This window comes from Hyaena hyaena, unplaced genomic scaffold (assembly GCF_003009895.1).
Source record: "Hyaena hyaena isolate Hyena2069 unplaced genomic scaffold, ASM300989v1 scaffold_144, whole genome shotgun sequence".
NCBI classification, from domain to species: Eukaryota; Metazoa; Chordata; class Mammalia; order Carnivora; family Hyaenidae; genus Hyaena; species Hyaena hyaena.
Window position 1 is genome coordinate 1904314 of NW_024080776.1, and position 23520 is coordinate 1927833.

Genomic DNA, 23520 nt, shown 5'->3' on the forward strand with positions numbered 1-23520 from the left:
AGAAGGAAAGGATTTTCTGAAAGTGGCTTGGAAGGGGGAGTTGAGGAAGGATGAAGGAAGTATAATAGAGGACAGGAGAGTAAAGTTAACATTTGAATTTTGAGATACTTTTTCCTTTGGTCTCTCGGAAAGTCTTACTGATTCTCCAGCTGTAATTTTTTCTTTCTGTATCATAATTGCTCCTTTAAGGTGCCCTGCCCTTCATTAAAGCAAGTCACAGATGGCAGCCCAGCCTCATATGATGGTCTTGGGGAGAATATAAAGGTGGTGTGGTGAATGGGGCAGGGGTCCTGCTTTACCCCCACCTCTTTGCTGGGGTTCATGGGGAGAGAGCGACATTTTCTTGAGGTATCTATATCCTAAGCTCCAGATGGTGACAAACATTATGAGATGTGATCCCCTTTAGAACATAGAAGAACATTTAAAATGGCAGATGAGCTACCAATTGAACAGCTCAAGGGACGTCTAAGACTAAGTCTTCCACTTTTCTGTGTTAGTTGAAACCCCCTTCTGAAGCTGGTACTGGGGAGAGGACAACCTCTATATAATATTCCTAGATGTATTCATGTATTCACAAATATAGATCTTACTAGGTCCTAGGCATCTTATATTACATGTTTTTTCTAAGTCACCAAAATACTTTCTGAAAGATAGGGGAGAGAAAGAGGAAAAAGCACTCAATAAATCTTGGTTGAATGAATGAATTGCAAGAGCCAGATGGCATGAGACTTAAATGAGCAGGGATTTTTCCATGAGGCTGAAGGAATAATGATCTGGGAGTGGCTTTTGAAAATGAGGAAGGTTCTACCCCTGCCTCCTCACTCTGTAGCCATAGAGAATGACAGCTGCCCTGGAGACTGTTGCTGGGTCCTCAGGCAGGAATTAGAGGAAGGACCTCTGAAGAGACTGAGGGCTTCTGGAGGCCTCCAGGGAAGGTTGGGGAGGGAGCAGTGGGGAGTTGGATCAGGGGAGAGGAAATGCAGAAGATTGATGGAGGATGAAGCCAGCTCTCATTCAGATAGTGGTTGAGGATTACCAGGATATAGGGCCCAGTGGGATTAGCTTTTAAATAGTTCTCCAAACTGGTGCTATTAGAGGCTTGATTATGCTAATTTTAATAATCATCAAATGGCTTCTATTTTCAAGAACCTGTGATGTGAAGCTCTGGTGAAGCTCTTTATAAATAACACAATTTCATGTCACTCTTACAATGCTGGCAAAGTAAATAGCATGCCCTTTTTACAGAAGAGGAAACTGAGGCTGAGAGAAGTAATTTGTTCAAGACCACAGGGCTCGTAGTGCCACGGGTGTAATTCAAACCAGGTGTGTATATCTCCAGATCTCAGGCTGCCCCCAGCACCTGGCCTGTCTTGACGGGGGCCAGTCCAGCCCATGGCATTAGTGGCACTGGCAGCACGTGGGGAGTCCCTGGAAACCTGGAGGTGTTTCCTATATACACATAGGGCTCTCACTAGAAGCTCTCACCACACTTCTGAATCCCATTGCCCACATTGCTTGAGATGCCCATGGACTCCATCCACCTTCCACACAGAGCTGGGGTGTCAGACAGATATATATGCATCATTATTGGTGGAAGAAACAGGGCTCTGTAAGAATGTCTAACAAACAACTCTGACCTAGGCTAAGGGTCAGGGAAGGCTAAAGATGAGCTAAAAGGTAAAAAAGGTGGGTGGGGAAATTGTCTAGAAAGAATGGACTGGTGGTTGGGGGTGGGGTGTACCTGTGTGTTTGAGGAATTGGAAGGAAGTCAGCACAGCTGGAGGGAGCTGAACAAGAGGGAGCGTGATCCTGGATGAGACTGAGCCATAGGCAAGAGGAGAGCGATGATACAAGGTAAGAAGCTGCTTTTTTTTTTTTTTAATCCCAGGAGCAATGGGAAGCCATTAGGTCTTTTGTTTTGTTTTGTTTTTTATTTCTGAGAGAGAGAGACAGCATGAGCAGGGGAGGGTCAGAGAGAGAGGGAGACACAGAATCCGAAACAGGCTCCAGGCTATGAGCTAGCTGTCAGCACAGAGCCCGATGCGGGGCTTGAACCCACGAACTATGAGATCATGATCTGAGCTGAAGTCGGGCGCTTAACCAACTGAGCCACCCAGGCGCCCCTAGAAGGTCTTAAAATGGGAGTGACATGGGTAAGACTGGAGAAGGGCAGGGCAGGTGTAGTGAGATCAGTTAGGAGCCACTGTAGGAATCCAGACAAGACTCAGTGGTAGTTGGGACCAGTGAAATATCTGTAGAGATGAAGAGAAGAAGGGAGGTTAGAGAGCTCCTTTGGAGGTAAAATTGGCAGGATTTGGTGGTGGCTCCTAGGACTCTGGCTTGCCTGTTTGGTGGACAATGGTGCTATTTACTGAGAGAACATCGGAGAGGTGAGAGAGCAAGGGTCACAAGTTAAGTCTTGGACATGCTGGGGATGGGTGCCTTTAAGACATTAAGGTGGAGATGTTGACTAGGCAGTGGGCCAGATGCCTGCTGGTCAGGAGCTTAGACAGGAGGTTCCCCGGGCTGGAGACATGAAGGTGTGAATTGTCAGCAGGTGCATGGTAATCGAAGCTGTAGGCATGAGTGAGACCGCCAGGGAGAGTCCACAGTGAGAGGGGGGAAGGGCCTGGGAATCAGCCTTGAGGAACAAGAGCATTTAGTTGGGGAGGGTGACCCTGCAAAGAAGCCTGAGGAGGAGATCAAAGAGTTAAGAGATAAACCAGGAGACTACAGTGTCCAGAGAGTCAAAGAAGCTAATGTGTTTTTTAAGAATGATGTAATCAAGAAATTTAGTAAGATGAATTCTGAAAAAATAAAATTAAAAAGTTTATCTAGTTTGAGACACGGAGGTCATATGTCAAGTATAGTGTTTGGGGGGAACTGTGGGAGGTGAAAGTCAAATTTGATTGGATGCTGAAGTGAATAGGAACCCATAATGGCCAGCAGTGGGGAAGGGAGCTGGTGGAGGTTGCAGGGGGCAGGTTGATAGAAAGGATCTAGTTGGGAGGGTTCTCAGAGGAGGGGGGCCTATGGAGTCAAAGATGGGCAGAACTAGCCTGAGGTAAGAGGAGGGGGGCTTTCTCTAGTGCAGCAGGGGAGAGGACAGCTGTTAGGGAGATGTGGGGTGTGGATGGAGACAAGGGTGGAGGAGTAGAGTTCTGGTCTGGTGGCTTTAATTCTCTCTGTCAAGGAGCAGCACAGCACCATCACATCTGTCATGGAGGAGGAAATGGGCTGGAGGGAGACTTAAAGAGGAAGGGGAAGGCTGGAAGTAGCCGTCACAGAGCACAGGTGGAGACACATGCCGAGGGCCAACATACAGTCAGTACCTATGATTTATGGGAACATCGAGATGACCTGTGGAGTCACTTGGCTGTCTGAGCACAGCACAAGAGGGCTGCACAGCACATAGGAGGGGCACCTGGCTGGCTCAGTGAGTAGAACATGTGACTCTTGATTTCAGGGTTGTGAGTTCAGGCCCTGTGTTGAGTGTGGAGATTACTTAAAAATAAAATCTTAAAAAAGAAGAAGGAGAAGAAGAAGGAGAAGAAGAAGGAGAAGAAGAAGGAGAAGAAGAAGAAGAAGAAGAAGAAGAAGAAGAAGAAGAAGAAGAAGAAGAAGAAGAAGAAGAAGAAGAAGGCGGCAGATAGGAGTATTCATCAGAGCTGGGGGTGTGCCCAACACATACAATCAAAAGCAAAGAGGCAAAAGGCTTGGGGTATTGGCATGTGTTATTAAAATGTGGGACCTTGGCATCTAAGTGGGCCAAGAAAAAAAGTGAAACAAGGAGAGAACTGATGTTTTAGGAGAACACTAAAAGGTCAAAAAGGATGGTGGTCTAATGAGACCAAATAGCTATCTCGAAGTCATAAGAACAAGGTGGAAGCCCTGGAGGTGTGGTCAGAGATGGGGACGAGACCCAGTAAGAATGGGTGGCCTGGGGCACCTGGCTGACTCAGTTAGTAGAACATGAGACTCTTGATCTTGGAGTTGTGAGTTTGAGCCCCATGTTGGGTGTGGAGATTATGTAAAAATAAAATCTTTAAAAAAAAAAATGGGTGACCTAAATGGCCTGTAGAAGATGGCCGTTGTGATGAGGTTGAGGAGCTGGCCTGTCTGCACTTGTACTGAAGTGACTCAGGTAGATGGCAGAATGTAGCAAAGGCCACTGAGCTGAAAACTGAGTCAGGGCCATTGGGTTTTGCAAAATGGAGGTGAATAGTCATTATGTCAAGAGCAATTGCTGTTGAGTGTTGGTCCCAAAGTGAGGTTGCAATGGGCTGAGTGTGCGCATGAGACCAAAGAGTGGAAGCTTCATGTATAAACAGCTCTCGGGCTTGCTGTGAAGGGGACCAGAGAAATGCTCAATGTCTCCCCTCTAAGGAGTGTGGGGTCAAAGGAAGGAATTTTCCTTAGGATGGGAGAGACCTAAGCTTGACTGCAAGAAGGTGGAAATGACAAGGTAAAAAATATGGCGGTGGGGGTGAGGGGAGACGAACAAAGTCCTGGAGGAGTAAAAGAATCCTGCACATAGGTGGGGGTCAGCCCCCGCTGTGGTGGGGGACAGCCTCCTTGGAACCAGGAGGGGGACAGAGAGGAAGTAGTAGAAGTGGCTGAGTCTATGGACTTGGTAGTGGTTGAAGGGGGATGACGGAATCCTCCTTTGGTGGCTTCCATTTCCTCAGAGAAGCTTAAGGTGAAGTCCTCAGCAGAGTGTTCTATTGAAAAATGAACCCCTGGCTTATTTCCCCCCCTTAGAGTGACTCATCAGGAAGGAATGAAAGGCATTAGCCAGGCCTTTGTACTTGAGACCTCCACCTTTTTTCTCCCACCCCACACCTGAGAGGGTAAACAGACTGCTTTGCAGTTCTGGAGTCTAAACTAAACTCTTTCTGATTGGCTAAAAGGGAGGACACCATGTATCTCAGGGTACTGATTGGCCAGCACAGAGGATAGGGCCAGGGGCCAGCCCACTCTGACCCAACTTCCAGGAAAGTGCCTGGGTAGCACCCCAAATGCCAAGAGCTCAAGGCTGCAATTTTGTGGCCCTCAAGGAGAGGCCCTCTTGAAAGGGCCTGGATGGAGGGAGTGGGGACCCCCTTACCAAGGCCCAGGCAGGACAAGCAAGGGTCTGCAGACAGGGCCCACTAGTGGGAGCCTCGTGGCAGTGACAGCCAGTCTACAACAACATCAATGGCTTCAAAAAGATTTCAGCCTTAGGCACCTGGGTGGCTCAGTGGGTTAAGCGTCCTGCTCTTGATTTCGGCTCAGGTCATCATTTCAGGGCTCATGGGATCGATCCCCACATCAGGCTATGTGCTGAGCATGGACCCTGCCTGGGATTCTCTCTCTCTCTCTCTCTTACCGTTTTGGGGGTTATACAGTCCCTGGAATTCTTGAATAACTGGAGGGGGGTGAAGGAGAGCTGTGAGTGAAATGGACTTCTTGCTGATATGCTGGGTAGGGACTCAAGCTGAATTCAATTTGATTTAGACCGACTCAGAGATGTATTTACGTGCTGAGTTTGAAGAGCATGTCCAGTGGGCCCAGGACCTGGACAAAGGGTGAACAGTGAGTGGGAGCTGACATCTGGCTTCCCCTCACCCTGCACCCTGGGGCTGAAACACAGCAGACACAGAACTACCACGTGGTACTACTCGGCCTTCACCGATGAGCGCAAGGACGTCCCTCCCCGCCAGGCCCAGGAGTAGGGTGGCAGGTCAGTCCCACATGGACCCAGTGCTCCGAGTTTGGCAGTCTGGACAGAGCCTTGGCTCCTCTCCTTCCATAGCTGTCATGCACTAACAGGCCGAGCCACCTGAGCTCTTGTCTGTGTGGCCCTGGGGCCTGGGCCTCTGCTCTCTCTACCTTTGCCTCATGTCCAGTTTCATGTGAGGCCCAGGCAAGCTGCACGTAGGCATTCTCGTGCCCTGCCTCAGCCAACACTTGACCCCACGTGGTACTGAAAGGTGGATGAGCAGGGGTCCGGATTCTGGTGGGCTGAGACCCCTGTGTCCTTGTAGGGGATGAAGCAAGAGCCTGGTCAGCACAGTTGTGAGTGGGGGCTGCCGACTTCAACCACAGGGGTGTGAGGGCCCTTGCCCACCTACCTTCCAAGCATTGTGGTCACAGACCAGGCTGTGCTGGGCAGAGGGGAACTGGCCTGCCAGAGCTTTAGACCTAGTGAGGCCCAGGCTAGTAGGTGGGCAGGTCAGCAAACATCATAAGCCCCTCTTCAGCACATGCTGGGCCGCCAGGGGTCCCAGGTAAGGGTGAGCTCGAGGCCTGATCAGGGAGCTTTTCCCTCCCTAGTCATTTGTGTCTGATGCATCCCTGAGCACAAGAAAGGCAAATTTACCTTTTCATTCCTATGACAAGCATGTATTGAGCGCCTCTTGTGTGTCAGACCCACGTGCTAAACACAGGGACATGGCAGTGGACAATACAGTCTCATCCCTTCTGCCTGCAAGGGACCCACAGGCTGTAGGGTGGTGATATCTAGAGCTTAGCGCTTCAGCGAGCCAGTCCTCAACCCAGCCAGGGGTTAAGAATGGCTTTTTAGGGACACCTGGGTGGGTCAGTCAGTTAAGGGTACAACTTTGGCTCAAGTCATGACCTCACCACGGTTCATGAGTTTGAGTCCCACATTGGGCTCTCTGCTGTCAGCACAGAGCCTGCTTCAGATCCTCTGTCTCCCTCTCTCTCTGCTCCTCTCTGGCTCTCTCTCTCTCCAAAAATAAATGAACGTTAAAAAAAAAAAGTTGGGGCACCTGGGTGGCTCAGTCGGTTAAGCATCCATCCAACTCTTGATTTTGGCTCAGGACATGAGCTCATGGTTCATGAGTTTGAGCCCTGCATGGGGCTCTGGATGCTATCAGCATGGAGCCTACTTGGGATGCTCTCTCTCTCTCCCTCTCTCTCTGCCCCTCCCCCTTCACTCTCCTTCTCTCTCAAAATAAATAACTAAACATAAAAAATGGCTTTCTGGAGGAAGCAATGGCTATAAACAAGTTCCAAGGTACTCACTTAGGAAAGAGCAAGACTTGGGGTACCTGGGTGGCTCAGTCGGTTGAGTATCTGACTTCAGCTCAGGTCACAATTTCACGGTGTGGGTTTGAGCCCCACATTGTGCTTTGCACTGATGGTGAGCAGCCTGCTTCAGAGTCTCTGCCTCCCTCTTTCTCTGACCCTCCCTTGCTCAGGCTCTCTCAAAAATAATCATTTAAGAAATTAAATATTAGGGGGGACGCCTGGGTGGCTTAGTCGGTTAAGCGTCCGACTTTCCGACTTTCGCTTAGGTCATGATCTCGCGGTTTGTGGGTTCGAGCCCCGCGTCGGGCTCTGTGCTGACTGCCAGCTCGGAGCCTGGAGCCTGTTTCAGTCTGTGACTCCCTCTCTCTCTGACCCTCCCCTGCTCACGCTGTCTCTCTATCCTAGAAATAAAAACAAAACAAAACAAAACAAAACAAAAAACAAAAAAAAAGAAATTAAATATTAAACAAAAGAGAGAGCAAGGCTTAAGGGCTGTTATAGTTTTACTATATGCAAGAGATTTGTATGGTTTTGTATGGACCAAAACCCTCAAATCAGAAACTCTTCTCTCCTGCAGCCCCTCCCCTCCCCTTTCCTCATCTTTCTCGCTCTCCTCCTGCACCCTCCCGTATGGCCCTTACAGAGCTGCATAGAAAGCCTCTAGTCCCTTTCTGTTTGCAAGGCTTTAGGACTGGTGACTGATTGGATAGGGATGCAGGAGAGAAAGTGTCTGTGTCTCTAACCCAGTGACGGAATGAAGGATTTCATGGCCTGAGAGGGGGATCTGGTGGCCAGTAGATCTGTGGTGGGAGAGAGTGAATTCAGTTAACCTGAGGAACATCCAGGGAGTGGTATGGAGCAAGTTCTTAGCTATATGCGGACTGAGTTCAGAGAGAGGCCCAAACTGGAGATAGATTTGGAAATCATCGGCATAGAGTTGGCAGTGATCAAGATAGTCCAGGGAGAAGGAGCAGAGAGGGAGGAAGGGTGGCCTAGGAATAGACCTTGGGAGGGGCGCCTGGGTGGCTCAGTTGGTTAAGCTTCCGGCTTTGGCTCAGGTCATGATCTCATGGTTGGTGAGTTCAAGACTAGCATCGAGGGGCGCCTGGGTGGCTCAGTCGGTTAAGTGTCCAACTTTGGCTCAGGTCATGATCTCACTGTTCGTGGGTTTGAGCCCCGCATCGGGCTCTGTGCTGACAGCTCAGAGCCTGAAGCCTACTTCGGATTCTGTGTCTCCCTCTCTCTCTGACCTTCCCCTTCTCATGCTGTCTCTCTTTCTCTCAGAAATAAATAAAAACGTTAAAAAAGGGTTTAAAAAAAAAAAAAGTCCAGCATTGGACTCTGTGCTGACAGCTCAGAGCCTGGCGCCTGCTTCAGATTCTGCCCTTCCCTTGCTCATGCTTTGTCTTTCTCTCTCTCCCTCAAAAATAAATAAACATTAAAAAAAATTTTAGAGGCGCCTGGGCGGCTCAGTCAGTTAAGCATCCGACTTTGGCTCAGGTCATGATCTCACGGTTCGTGGGTTCGAGCCCCACGTCAGGCTCTGTGCTGACAGCTAGCTCAGAGCCTGGAGCCTGTCTTCGGATTCTGACTCCTTCTCTCTCTGACCCTCCCCTGCTCATGCTGTCTCTATCTCTCTCTCAAAAATAAATAAAACATTAAAAAAAAATTTTTTTTAAAAAGGATAGACCTTGGGAAAAGCAGGAGATGGTAAAGGAGATTGAAGAAGGGAATAGGCCTTTGAGGAAGGTGTAGGTCATTGAAGCCAAGGGGAAGGACTGTTCATAAGTCAGCCGAGAGGAGGCATAACTGGCTAAAAAGTATAATTTTAAATTCAGAAAACAAAAACAAGAAGCTAAACTGGTTTCAAACTTAGAAAACCAAGCAAAATGTCTAAAGATACGTAAAACTTACAACACTTCCTCCACAGGGTACCAAAATTACCAATGGGTAAAAAAACCACTGAGTTGGGAATACTCATTTTTCATCCATTTGTCATCTGGATCTGTTTGCCCACAATCACCAGAGCCAGTCCATCCCTTTCTCACACACCAGGGGGCGCACACGTACTGTTTCTGAATCCAAATCCTGGGCAAAAGCAGGCAGTGAATTACATGATAAACCAGAACTTGACCCCTCAGCCCAGATTTCTAAACCCCTCTTCCATACCTGCCCTGAACGTTAATGCTGTGATGCCTGAATCCAGGTGCCTCAGCAATCCCCAAGCTTGCTTATTTCTCACTTGACCTCCAAACTCACAAAGGTATCAGGGAGACCTGTAGAAGATGAGAAACCTCATAGGGGTCCTCAACTGACCTCAGGCAATAGGGGCAGGTTCCCATCTCTCCCAGGGATGGAGGAGGTTGTGCGGCTGATTCTTAAATGGTGGTGGTATGGACTGGGAGGGTGGGTCTGGAGCTGATGGAGGGCAAGGGGGTGTGGGGGAGTTTGTAGTCAGTGTGTGTGGTTCTTGGTTTTGAGCCCACCAAGTCTCCCTCTGAGTTAAGGCTTGGAATTAACTCTTCAGGTAATTTATGGGTTTAACCCAGAAATGTATAAGGCCAGCATTTGAGTTTGGTATTGGTATGAGGAGTCAGAAACTCAATACTAAGGTTTTTTTAAAAATCAGGTTTGAGGAACATTATCAAGTCCTGAACTCAGGAGCCAATGAAAGACTTGATTCAGGTTCACCGTTGGAATTGGGGTTGACATCAGGTTAGATAAGTGGAGGGCAAGCATGGGGATGAAGATTTGTGCGCAGTTTCTACAAAGCTAGTCTTACGAATCTTGCATTCCAAGATATATTACAGTTGGGGCAAGTTAGGGTCCTAAGTTGCTAGGATTTGTGGGGTTTAAGGTCAGTCTCTGTGGTAGGGTTCTTTTCTGATGACCCAGTCCTATTGTGGAATTGGGAATCTCAATTTAGAAAGTATTGGTGTTGACCTGAGACTGGGAGTGCAGTGTTGGAGTTTTATGTAAGTTTTGGGGTTCAGAAGAGTACTGGGGCCCGAGGTGACTGTTGGACTTTAGGGTTAATATAGGGATCTGGGGTTCGGTATTAGTACTGGAGTCCATTTAAGGACTAGAGTTAGTGCTGGTATCACTATCAAGCTTAGGAAGGTAGAAGTGATAGAGGGGTTTAGAGTCAGAACTGGTATTTGGGGCCAATATAGGGGTGTAGATTAAAATTACTACTTGTGCCAATGTGGGGGCAGATTTAGGAGTCTGGACTCAATATTGAATTTGGAGATGGGTCTGGGCTCACTATCAGGTGCATATTTGTATAGGGAGGAAATGGGGTCCTAGAGAAGTATCAGGTTCACATAAAGGACTGGGAGTCACTAATAGGATATGGACTTCGAACGGGAGTTTAGGTCTGTCCACGCTCATAACTGAGGTTCTGGTCCAATACTGGAGTTCCAGCCGGTTCAGACTCAGGGTTGGGTTGTGGCCTCGCTGGGCCTACGCGGCTCCACTGCTCTACGAGCGAGAGTGCACGAGGGGAGGGGCGGCGCCGGGGACGCGCACGGCAGGGGCAGGGGCGCGGGCGCGGGCGCGAGCGGGGGCGCGCGGCTGGAGCTGGCGCGGGAGCGGCGGGAGCGGTGGCGGCGGCGGCGGCGGCGGCGGCAGAGGCGGCGGCTCCGGCTCCGGCTCCGGCTCCACCTCGGGCTCCGGCTTCGGCTCGGGCGGCGGTGGCGGGAGTGAGACCCGGCGGCGGCGGCGGCAGAAGAGCAGCGGGAACAGCGGCCCCAGCGGCTTGGGGGGGAGGGGGGGACATGCGGACCGACGGCCCCTGGATAGGAGGTGAGTGACCCCCGGGCCCCCCTCCAGTCCCCTCCGCATCGGTTCCTTCCCCACTCCCCCCGCCCCCTCCCCGCTCCCCGCGTCTTCCGAGCGGGGCTGGAGGCGCCGCTTAGGCCGGGCCGCGCCCCCACCTGCCGCGCCCGCAGCCTCGGCTGGGCGCCCCCCCACACCCGAGCGTGGCGGCTCCTCCCCGCGCTTACCCCGCGGCAGACGCGTTTCTCCCCCCCGCCCCCCACCGCCGCCGGCTGGCTAGCTCCTCGCGGCCCCTCGCCGCCCCTGGTCGCCCCCCTCCTCCCCGCCCTCCGCGCCGCACCTGAGCCGCAGCCCGCGCGCCCCCAGTGCAAAGTTTCCCTTTGCATTTGTGCTCCCCATTCTCAGTCCCGCCTCGTCTCCCCCCACCGGCGCGGCCGCGCTCTGGGGGCGGCCCTCCACCTCTCACCGCCACCCACCGCCACCCCAGCCCCGGGCGGGTCCAGGCCGCGCCCCCGCCCCCGCCGCACAGGCGCCCCCTCCCAGCCGGCAGGGGATCCGCAGCCGACGCGCCCCCGTCTCGCTCGCGGCCCTGGCGCACGTGCGGGCCCGAGGTGCGCCGGGCGCGAGTTTGGAGCCCCCCGCCAGCCTCGGTCGCCGGCGTGGGCAGGGAAGAGGCCCGGGCGGACCGTGCCCACCCCCACCCTGGTGCTACGACCCGAAGGCCCCAGAGCGACCTGTCCCGTGAGGACGTGTCCACTCGGACCGGCTCCGGAAAGTTCACTCAGTCGCCGCCCCGCGTCCCGTCCCGTCCTGTCTCGTCCTGGTGTGCCCCGGTCCTCATCCCTGTGCCCACGTTTCCGTCTCAGCTGCTTTCTGTTTTCCTCCGTGCCTTGCTTGGTCTCAGTGCCCTTCAGTGTCTCTGAATCTCTGTCTCCCTGTGTCACTGCCTCCCAGTCTCACCCCCCGCAGCCCCAGGGTCTCTTCTGCTGTCTGTGGCTCCCTCCCCGGGTCTCTCCGTTCTCTCTCCCCGGGTCTCTCTGTTCTCTCTCCTCGGGTCTCTCTGTTCTCCCGCTCCGGATCCCTGTTCTCTCTCCCCGGGTCTCTCTGTTTTTTCTCCCCAGGGCTCTCTGTGCTCCCTCCCCCATCTCCGAGTCTCTCTCTCTCTCTCTCTCTCTCTCTCTCTCTCTCTCTCTCTCTCTCTCGTGTCTCCTATTGGTGTATCTGTCTCCCACTGACCATAATCTGTGTGCCCTCTGCTAGCTAGCCCCCTCCCCATTTCTCTGGAATGCTGCCTCTCTGGTTTTTCCACTCCAGGGTGGGGGAGGGGCTAGCCTTTCTCCCCATTTTCAACATTCCCACCCCCCGCAGTGCGGGGCACCCCCCCCCCAAGTTGGAGCAGGTTGGGGGGTAGGAGCTCTGTACCTGAGCTGGGAGGCCGCCAGCAGGAGGGGATTCACTGGATTCCCCTGGGGGCAGCCAGGCGGAGCCTGGGAGGCTGGGCTGCTGAGTGTTGGTGTTGAAGGCTCCACTTTGGCTCCTGAATAGACAAGGGCAGGGATCCAGAGTGACCTGGTGCGGAATCTGGCCAGAAAATCCTGGGAAGTGCACTGGGGTGGGAGGCCTAGAAAAAGAGTCAGGAGGATCTTTTGGAGGATCCTCAAATGGTGAGGGATCCCCTGGGAAGGGAAGGGACCTGCTGAGAGATCCTTTGGGAGGCATCAGAGATCTGATGGGATCCAGAGGAGGGTTCTGAGAGGAAATCTTAGAAAATTCTATGCTTGGTGCCTTATTAACTCTTGCTTCAGGGAGCAAGAAAATCCCTGTTTTTCACTGATTATATGAATGAGCCTAAGGCTTCAAGAAAGAGAAGGTGTAACTCCCCAGGCACGGCCCCCAACATCCGCAGCCCCAGGCACAGGCCACACACACACACCCCTACCTTCATTCCCACACTCAACTCACCCCCTCCCCCACGCACACATCCACTTACCTTCTTGCCCTCACACTTGCACACCCGGGCCTGCATGGCACCCAGAGCTCCGACATCTACTGTGCTTGTATGGCCGTGCACCACTCTGTGTTTGCTTGTGCCCTCACAGCACCCCTTGCACATCTCCAGAAACCATGTGTGTGCATGTGCGCCCACAGTCTTTTGCACTCTCCTGCACACGCTTTCTTGCACCTTTGGGCTGACTCAGTTTCCCCCTTATTATTTGAAATGTGTCTGTAGTTTTGTTTTCTTTTCCATTTGTTCTTCCTCTTCCCTTTTTTCCTTTAATGAGCGCATTGTTTTAATATTATTCCTTCCTGCCTCCTTGCTCTTTGCCCTGTAGCTCTTGACCTCCCCTCTGTTCAGTTTTGTTCACACTGTGAGCTCCGAGGGGGGGGTGTTGAGGGGTGTTGATTTGAGGGGCTGGTGGAGCAGTTGGAGGGGGGTGGCTGCAGTAAGAGTAGAGGACTGAAAAGCTTTCCTTGGGAATTGTATTGATATGCAGCAAAATGCTGGCCCTGGCAATTTGTGGTCTGTCTATATGCTCTCCCGCCAGCTCTAACTGGGAGGTCAGTGTTGAGGACCCTCAGTCAATAGGAAGTGGGCCCCACAGCTCTTTGATAGGGGCTGAGACGCGTCACAGTTTCTCCACTTTCTAGCTTGTTCCTTCCCGGGTCTCAGTTTACCCCCCTGTGAAATGGGGCACCTCATCCAACCTTGACTGGGTCCCAGGGCTGTTGTGAGAATCGAGAGAGATGTGTGGCAGTGCCTAATCAGCAGGGGCAGTCCCTTCTCCAGTGACTGGCACTGCTGTGTGCTTGGGCCAAGCTTGCAGCCAGGGCTCTGCCCTTGAGAAGCTCATGGTCCCTGGGGGAACCGATTGCAGCATGGGAGTGCAGAGCAATTCACTAACCTCTTATTGATTGCTGACTGTGTGCCAGACACTGGGCTAGGCACTTTCAGCCAGGCGGCCCTGCTTCCTATGGCACTAGCAGCTTTGTAGAAGAGGCAGCCTGCCGCTTAGGACCTGCTGTGGTTGAGCTCAGCATCAGCTCATCTAAAGCAACTACAATTCTGTGCTGAAGTTACAAGGTTAGAGACTGGTGCTTCCATATGAGGCAAGGGGAGAGTTCAAGGGTCAAGGTGAAATGAGTCCTGGAAGAGCCCAAGAAGGGGCTATCTGGAGTGGGTTTTGAGGAATGAACAGGAGTTTTCCAGCCGAAGAAGGAGCATTCTGGGCAGAAAAAGACTGTGGGTAAAGACTCAAAGCTCTTGACGTATTCTAAGGTATAGCAGATCACAGAGGGCCTTTAATGCCCTCTTTTAAGTGGCTGTGACTTTACTTTGAAAGCACAGAAGGGAGATGCCAAAGATTTAAAGCTTGGTTTGGGGTAATGGAATGTACTATGATCAGATGTTTCCGGAAGAGGATTCTGTGGCCATGGGAAGTGGATGGACCCACGATGCCCAGTGAGGAGGAAATCAGGTGAGAGGTGATGGTGTCTTAGATAGGGGAGTAGCACGGAGCCATTTAGAAGGTGCATTTATGGGGACAGGATGATTTATTGGATGTGGAGGTGGGAAAGAGGAAGAGGAAGGGGTCCAGGTTCTTGGGAGTGACCGGGTGAGGCCTTTACTGAAAGCCCTGCAGGTTCACTGAGCTGGGGACTTGGAGAGGAGAGGGAAATTGGGAAGCAGATAGCAAGCTCATGGTTAGGCCCCTTGTCTTTGAGATGCTTGGGGCATTTGAGGTCCAGGTGAGACATCCAGGAGAGGGCTGGGTATGAGGATCTCGAGTTTGGGAGAGAAATCTGGGCCAGAGGAAGGATGGAGAGTTCTCTAGAAGCAGGCTCATCAGGAGTTCACAATCTCAGCGGTTTGTGCAGGCTCTGGTTCCAAACTGTTGGGGTGCCACTCCACTTAGTAGCAGTGTGACCTTGAGCAAGTTGCTTAACGTCTCTGAATCCGTTTTCTCCTTTGTCAAATGGGCATGAGACAAGTCCATGCCTTATGGTGGGGTCATGAGGATCAAGGTTGAATATGCAGGAAGTGCTTAGAACAGGACCTGGCATCTAGTAAGCAGTGGTGTCTCAACGGTCTTAGCAGTCATTAATAGTTTAATCGTCAACAGGGGTGGTGCAAGTTGGGGTGTGGGGTGGCCTTTAAAACAATACCTGGTAAGGGGCACCTGGGTGCCTCAGTCGGTTAAGTGGTTAGGTGTCCAACTCTTTTTTTTCTTTCAAAAATTTTTAAGTTTTATTCATTTTTGAGAGAGAGACAGAGAGAGAGAGAGACAGAACCTGAAGCAGGATCCAGGCTCCAAGCTGTCAACCCAGAGCCCCACACAGGGCTTGAACTCATGAACCACGAGATCACGACCTGAGCTGAAGTCGGACACTCAACGACTGAGCCACCCAGGCGCCCCAGTGTCCGACTCTTAATTTTGGCTCTGCTCATGATCTCACAGTTGATGAATTCAAGCCCCACTGTTCGTGAGGAGCCTGCTTGCGATTCTCTCTCCCTCTCTCTGCCTGTTCCCCACTCTCGCTTGTGCTTTCTTTTTCAAAATAAAAAAACTTTAAAAAAATAAATAGGGGCACCTGGGTGGCTCAGTTGGTTATGCAACCGACTTCGATCGTGATCAGGTCATGCTCTCATGGTTCATGGGTTTGAGCCCCGCATCGGGCTCTCTGCTATCAGTGTGGAGCCCTCTTTGGATCCTCTGTCTCCCTCTCTCTCTACCCCTTACTCACCCCACCTATACCCTCTCTCTCTATCTCAAAAATCAATGAACATTAAAAATAAAATGAAAATAAATTTAGGGGCACCTGGGTGGCTTAGTCGGTTAAGCGTCCGACTTTCGCTTAGGTCGTGATCTCGCGGTTCGTGGGTTCGGGCCCCGTGTCGGGCTCTGTGCTGACTGCCAGCTCAGAGCTTGGAGCCTGTTTCAGTCTGTGACTCCCTCTCTCTCTGACCCTCCCCTGCTCACGCTGTCTCTCTCTCTCTCTCTCCTAGAAATAAATAAAAACATTAAAAAAATTTTTTTAATAAAAATATTTAAAAAAAAAAGAAAATAAATTTAAAAATAAATAAAGCAATACCTTGTTAAGATTAGGGCACCTGTTTGCCTAAAGTAACTGCAATTCTGAGCTGAGGTTTGCAGGTTGGGGGAGCTCAGCAAGGAGGGTGCCTGGCCCCTAGCCTCCAGGCCCCTAGCTTCCTGCCCTCATCATCGTCTCTGGGATCGTGTGTATAGCTCAGGTGTATTTGACCTTCTGGTGGGCTGCTGTGAGAAGACTAGAGGCCTCAGCATGCTCGGTTCCCCATTCCCGCCCCATTCCCTGGGTGTCTAATGAGGTCCTGTATCTGAGGTCCAGATGAACCAGTCTCTATGTGCCCCCAACCTCCAGATTTGAGAACAGCGGTTTTTGCCTCTCAGCATTGTTTTAAACTTTTTTTTTAATTAATTTTTTTTTACATCTTTATTTTATTTTAAGAGACAGAGACAGAGAGCAAGTAGGGAAGGGGTAGAGAGAGGGAGACACAGAATCTGAAGCAGGCTCCAGGCTCTGAGCTGGAGCTCAAACCCACGGACTGTGAGATCATGACCTGAGCCAAAGTCGGACACTTAACCAACTGAGCCACCCAGGCGCCCCTAAACTTTTTTTTTAAGTTCTTTTATTTAGTTAGAGAGGGAGAGAGAAAGCGTGCGTATAAGTCGGGGAGGGGTAGAGAGAGGGAGTGAGGGAATCCCAAGCAGGCTCCACACCCGGTGCTGTCCCACGACCGGAGATCATGACCTGAGTCGAGACCCTCAGCATTGTTCTAGCTGCCGCTCCTGGGGACTGACCCTGGGACAGTCCCAGGGGCTGCCTGGGAGCTGCTTCCAAGGGCCCACGGTGTGTGCGCTCCTGCATACGCCGCTTGCTCCTGGTCCTGCCGCCAGGCCGGGTTCCAGGTGTGGCAGATGACCGACAGCCCTCCTGGGGGCCTGCCCTGCATTGGTGCTAAGGCCTCTTACCTGATGCTGGTCATAGCTGCCAACCTCACCACTTCTGCGGCCTTCCCAGTGATTCCAGACCTGGGCTCAGTACCAGTCAGTCCCTTACTGCGTAGCTTTCTAGTTGGCTTTCTGGGTGTTTCTGGTGGTTGTGATCTAGGTGTGTGCCAAGGTGAGTCTGGAGTGGTTCTGGTAGCGGCTGCTGGTGAATTCTGATTGCCTGTCTAGGTTGTTTTGAGGCCGGTTTGATCTTGGACTGGTGTGGTACCAGGTGCTGGCCTGGCTGTTCCAGAAGCCTGCCCTGGCGCTGTTCTGTGTGCTTTAAGGTCTTTCCAAGTACGAAGTTTTGTCTGAGCCTGTTTTGTTTGTTCTCTGACCCACCTCCAGGCCATTTTGGACACACATCTCTTCCGAGGTGTGACTCCTCCTTGGTTTAGGTCCATAGTCCTGGCATGACCTTGGGCATGGCACTAGCACCAGCTGGCTTGAGGGACCCTCCCCATTCTCGGCCCCAGACTCTGTCCCATGGTCACTGAGCAACGGTGGAGTCAATAGCCTCACATCTGGTACCACAAGGCAGGCGCCCCCAGACAAACCGGCCCTTGCGTTTGGGACGTGGAAGCTGGTTTGTCTGGCCAGACCCGCCCAGCAGCCTGTGTGCTGGGAGCAGCGGTCACAGGGAACGTTGTGGAAACTCAGTGGACTAGGGGAGGCAGGCGGGCAGCCCTCCTGCGGGCCAGGGCTCTTGGTTCTGGCACGGGCAGGGGACAATGGAGGCCAGAAAGAGGGTGTGCTGCAGGGTCAGCATGAGATGGTACAAGGTTGGCGAGGCCCGTCTCAGTCAGATATGATGGGCCTTCCAAGGACATTCCCCATGTTGGCAAAGGCAGTCAGTCTCGAGTGAGGACAATTCCCAGGTGCGGGAGGCTGGCTCAGAGCTGATGAGGGCACTCCCTGACTCTCATCCCTGAGTGTCCGTTTTGGGAGGAGCCTCGGGGTAACTGCTGTGTGGCGTGGGCGTCACTGTGCATGTGGAGGCGTGAGGCTGAAGAGAAACCCACTGTGACGTGCATCCTGTGTTGAGTGGGCCCCAGCGGTGCCAAGTTGCTGAGCTGTGGTGTGGCAGTAACAAGACAGCATGGGTATTCAGCCCCCACCCAGGAGGGTGCCCACGCTGATGGGGGCTCAGTCATCGTTCTAGAGGGAAGAGATGGGCTGCGTGGCTGTGTATGTGCCAGCGGAGGAGGCATCCAGGGGCACACCTTCATTTTAAAAATTATAGAGAAGCAGAAAGTCAAAAATAAGTATTGCTTCTGAAGTTTCTTTGAAGGCTGCACGTCTGCCGGCGTGGTTCTCTGAAGCTGGGGTGTTTTCTGTGAACTCATTCATGCATCCATCCACTCCATTCAGCATATCCGGATGGAGTACCTACTACGTGCCTGCTGTCTGCTGGGCGTTGGGGATACGGACTTGAGCCAGCACACACCAGGCTTGTGGTCATGACTCCGTGACTGTGCAGCAATTGTATAAGAAAATAACTCATCACAGTTGCGGTCACAACTCCTAGGCAAGGTCTGGGCATGTAGTCTGGGACATCATAGGAGGCCTCCCTGAGAAAGCACCATTGGCTCTGAGATCTAAGGGGTACTTGGCAAAAGAGTGTGGGCAACATGTTGGAGGCATGGCAGGCTGGAGAGCGTGCATTTGAGGATCCGAAGGGGAAGTTCTCAGGGTTGTCTGGCAGGTGTGGAGGTGGGCGGGGCCTCGGCTCCACTGGAGGGGTGCCCCGAGGGGTTCAGACACAAGTTTTACTACTGAGGTGGGGGGTCTCAGTTTGTGTTGTTGGCTGTATGCTGGGGCCCCCGGAAGAAAGCCCAGCACGCTAGTAGATGCTCAGGAGTGCTGAAAGAGTAATTCAGTGAAGAGACGGGCGTTTTTACTAAATGGGGATTGTCCTGCACAAATAGTTTCGAAAACCTGCTTTTTTGTTGTTGTTCCATAAACAGCAACTTCTGAGCGTCTTTGTGTGTCAGAATATACTATGCTGTGATGCAATTCTTGGTGTTTTCTTATCCTTTCCTCTCTCTCCAGGAAGGAGTGGAGACCCTGGTACCCTGCCCTCAGTGCTGGTTGTCCAAGAGTGACTGACGTGAGCAAGCAGAGACCTGGTGGGTGTGCCCTAAGAGGTGGCAGGGGCCGGGGCACAGGGGGGTCCTGTGCGCCAGGCTGAGCAGTTCAGATGGTATTGGAGACCGGTGGCGAGCCACGGAAGGGTTGCCACTCGTTGCATGACATGGTGCCGTGTACATATGGCTGAGCGACGGTGAAGGACCAGGGAGGTGATGATGGAGGTGGAGAGAAGGGATGTGGGTGCTGTTTGGGGACACAGAAGAGACAGGGCATGGTGCAGGGCTGAATGTGGGGCATGAGGAAGGAGGGGAGGTGTCCAGGATGGTGCCTGGGTTTCTGGCCAGAATGGCTGATGGAGGTGGGTGGGGAGTGATATACATACAGCTCGTCAGCTGCTGTAGGTATGAAATAGGCTTCTGGGTGACATTCTGGGACTTACACTAGGATCTGTCTGCTTTTTCAGTCGTCGTATTTCTGTGGGAAAGTCTGTTCCTGTCAACTGTAGGTTGTGGTAGAAAGAGCCAAGTACTACCAAGATCTGGGGCACCTCCTTCCTTTTCTCTTTCAGGTCCACTTCTCCTCTTGTCTTTCTGCCAGAGCATAGAGCAGGTGGGTTGGGTTTGGAGAGAGTGAAGTTGGGAGACAGAGCATGGGGAGCCTTGAATGTTGGGCTACGACTCTAGATTTTTTCCTGAGGGTAATCTGGAGACACTGAAGGTTGTTTTTTGTTTTTTGTTTTTTTAATGTTTATTTATATTTGAGAGACCGAGCATGAGCAAGGGAGGGACAGAGAGAGGGAGACAGAATCCAAAACAAGCTCCAGGCTCCGAGCTGTCAGCACAGAGCTGGATGTGGGGCTTGATCTCAGGAACCTTAAGATCATGACCTGTGCCAGGATCAGATGCTTAACTGAGCCACCCAGGCGCCCCAACACTGAAGGTTCCTAAGCAGGAAGCATCATCTCTCCATTTGCGCATCCATTCAGTTCTGAAATATTATCTGTGTGTCTGCTATGGAATCAAGGTAGCAAAATGCACTTGATGGCCATGATCACCTTGCATTTCTTTTTTTTTTTTTTGTAAGCTAGCTGGGGGCATTGGTTTGTATGCAGAGTGAACTGAGAGAAATCTGAGGCAAGTAGCTCCCTGAAGAGGTACACACTCCTGAGGTCTTACTGATGTGGAGGTCAGAATGGAGGCAGTGCAGATTCAAAGTTACTGACCAGTTGGGTGAATGGGGTGAAGAAAAGAGAGAATTTGAGAAGGACTGGCTGGCTTGGGTGACTAGGTCGAAGGTAGTGCTTGTCACCAGGATGGGGACCTGGAGAGGCATGGCGCTGGGGAGGATGAGTTTTGGTTGGACCATCTTCCATGAGCTGTTGGAAGGCACAGCCCATGGCTGCTCCTTGGCTCAGGGCCCAGTAGGGCCCACTGAATAGTTCTGCACAGTCAGCTGATGAAGAGGGTTATGAGAGATGGGTCTGGCCTAGGCAGGGAAAGGAAATGAGCATGTACTGGGTGTCTGCTGGGGCCAGGCCCTGTGCGTGGTGAGATGGGCACTGGGGCAATATAGGGGGTGTGGCGGGAGGCTGTGTCCCAAGTCGGAAAGGTCAGATGGGGAGGTGGAAGTGGAGGTACCATGTGTCCCTCCACCTGTCCATCCTCAGATGCTGGGTATGGGAGCCCATCCTCAACAGAAAAAGTGCCCTAAAGTGGAGCTCTCTGTCTTCTAGGGAGGCCACTTGCTGATGGCATGTGTGAAGGGGTGCAGGACTGTGCTGTAGGCCTGCCGTCTGGAGGCAGGGCTGACTTTGAGGGGGAGGGGAAGATGCCCTAAGATCCTGAGGCCCAGGCACCGCCGACACGAGAGTTAAGCCAGGCTGAGGCCTCTTTAGGTATGGAGCCCCGGTGCTGAAGGAGACCGGGTTCTGGGGCAGGCCCTGGCCCATATCAGCAAAGGATCTTGCTGTCTACATCAGGGTTTCTCGGTCTCAATACTGTTGACGTTTTGGACCAGACAGTCCTTTGTTGTGGGGGGCTGGCCTCTTACTGTAAGATACCTAGCAGCATCCCTTGTTTCTTCCCACTAACTGCCAGGAGTACCTGCACCCCCCTCCCCCACACACACCTGCAGTCTTGACAATAAACAATGTCCCCAGACATTGCCTGATATCCCATGGAGGGGAGTGGAGGGGAATGCAGAATCATCCTGGATTGAGAACCACTGGCCTACACCTCTTGTCATCTTCACTAAACTGGGGAGGGTCACTTGAGCTGAGTTCTGAGGGGTGAATAGGAAGCTGGGGGCAGGAGAAGGACATTCCTTCCTGTAGAGAGAACAGCAAACGCACGGGTCTACAGGTTCTGGTGAGCGTTAACCCGAGGGAGGCTCCGCCACCGCAGGAAGGAAGCTGGAGGGCTGTAGGCAGATGCCTCTGCTGGTCCCCTTGGTCTTCTGCCCCGAGCTAAGCCTCTGCTGGACCTTGTGCCACCCGAAGAGACTCTTGGATGCTCTTCCTAAGTTCCTTCCTCCATTCCCTGGGGAAGGGGGGAGGGGGGTGAGCGCTGTTGAGAGAGCAGGGGGCCTGGCTCTAAGAGGGTGGGTGGGCTGTGCCAGGCTGTGTTCACAGACTCTGGCCAACTGCCTGGCAGAGTAAAGCTGCCTGCTGCTGGCAGCCTCACTCCCCGGGGCCGGGGTCGAGGCTGAGACTGATTTATTCCTGTCATAATCCCGCGGTTGGTTTGGTGAGAGTTGAAAACACGTTGGTTTTCCTTCCCAAGTGTAACAAGGCCTGTTTCCGCCTCCGCGGCCGCTGCTGCAGTGCCACGCGGTGAACTGTCCAGGACATGACAAAAGGGCTGGGTTAGCCGCCCGCAGCTTTGAACGTGAAGGGCTCCCAGCTCTCCCAACTTCAGGCTCCTCTGGCCCAAAGCGCTGGTCTCTCCTCTTGGCCGACCCCTCTGGGGGGGCCTCGCATACCCCTTCTCCTGTTGCTGTCCGTTTTGGGGCCCCAGCCTCCTGGTAGCCATGGTCCTGGTCTGGGGGTGGGGGAGCTGTAGGAACAGGTGGTATTTGGAGACTAATTAATATTTGTGAATAATAACACGTGCCCAAGGGAAACAAATCAATCTGTGTTTGCATATTCATGAAGAGGACTCAGAATGATCCCAGCTGTTCTCCAGCCAGGGAACACCCCCCCCATCTCTGGCGTAACATGGTCTCTCAGGAGTTGGGGGGGGGTACCCATTGAAGCTGGCAGAGGTGCTTAGGTCAGGCTACAGGGAGGTGACATGGCCTCTGTGTTATAAGCATTTCCATGACATTCTTATTTGGATCTTGTGGCTTGGTGTGGTGCCTGCCCCTTTCTTTTTCCTCCAAGCAGTAATTCCCAGGCTCTCCAGTTTCACAAACTAGTGCACTTTCCAAAAGTACTTGGGGGCCAGACATGGGAATGGCAATTTTTTATTTTGCAAAGTAAGGATATTATAGGAAAATACTGCTATCTGCTAACACCCATGCTGCATACAAGAAAGGACCTTTTAACACCAAAACAAAATAAGCGAATAACGGACAGTTCTTCCCAAGAAAGGGCATTTGGCAGCTTATGCTGATGTAACAAAGAAAAAGGATATATTAAAACCATTCTGAATGTAGAAAAATCATATCCAATTATATTCTGTAATGTCGTACAGTATGGAGTTGTTTTCCTGCCCAAGTACATCGGTGTGGGAGAACCAGTGGCCCACAGTGCATTTCAGAGACAAGGCTTAGTTAATGTCAAGGGCTCAGGCCTTGTTCTCATCCCAGACTCACCCAGCCATGCTGGAAGAAGTGGACGCCCAGCTCTCCACCCTGTTGCACTGAATTCTCAGCAACCCTATCACCGTTAGCATCGGTCCTGCCTCACTGCTTCTTTCCCACCTTCTGCCCATAGGTGATCCTGAGCACTATGGGTCTGGGGACAGGGCCGAGTCTAGACCAAGGTCGGGCCCAGGGATCCAGGACTCAGACAAGGGGGTCCTGGAGCTGGGGGGTAGGCTCTGTTTCCAGAGTCCGGGACAGGTAGCACTTGGATCTTGCCAGGAGCTGGTGACGGAGAGTCCCTGGCTTGGATAGCTGTGTGGTTGCCGGAGTAGTTCTCTAAGAATGTGTCCATGTTTGTGTGTCCCCTGTGTCTCCTGTCTCTGGGTATAGCCGTGTCCCTGCGTCCTTGGACCTCTGGGAGAAGCTCTTTGGGGAGGGAATGTCTGCCTTTGTTTTCAATTTCTCTACCTTTGTCCTTGCAGTATCTGAATAGTGTGCTGAGTATCCCAGACTCAAATACGTGGGTGGTCCTTGGAATCCCCAAATAAGTGTCACTTGTCTTTGTCATACCGGGGGTGGGGTTACCAATTCTCTGACACCCATGGCCAGAATCTCATCCTACACTGTACCACGTGATGCTGTTCTGGAGTTATGCCCCTGTGATGGCTATACTGGGAACTCATACCCCTTTAATATCAGTACCAGGGACTGATGCCCCATGATGTCTATGCCGGAGCGGGGGGGGGGGGGTATACCTGTACGATAATGTACTGGAAAGTGATAT

General features: G+C 52.2%; 1 protein-coding gene across 7 annotated transcripts in view; it reads left to right on the forward strand.

The window, feature by feature from the left end:
• The first annotated feature begins 1777 nt into the window (after window positions 1-1777).
• The window catches only part of PTPRF (protein tyrosine phosphatase receptor type F), a 97078-nt gene continuing 75335 nt past the window's right edge, over window positions 1778-23520 (forward strand). For 4 of the 7 annotated variants that reach the window (XM_039238633.1, XM_039238638.1, XM_039238637.1 and 1 more), the window contains exons 1-2: window positions 10737-10839; window positions 18894-18970. The gene's annotated coding sequence lies outside the window, so the exon portion shown is untranslated. Of the gene's footprint in view, window positions 1855-10736; window positions 10840-18893; window positions 18971-23520 lie in introns of those variants that run through there. The other 3 variants (XM_039238634.1, XM_039238636.1, XM_039238635.1) reach the window with 3 other exon arrangements.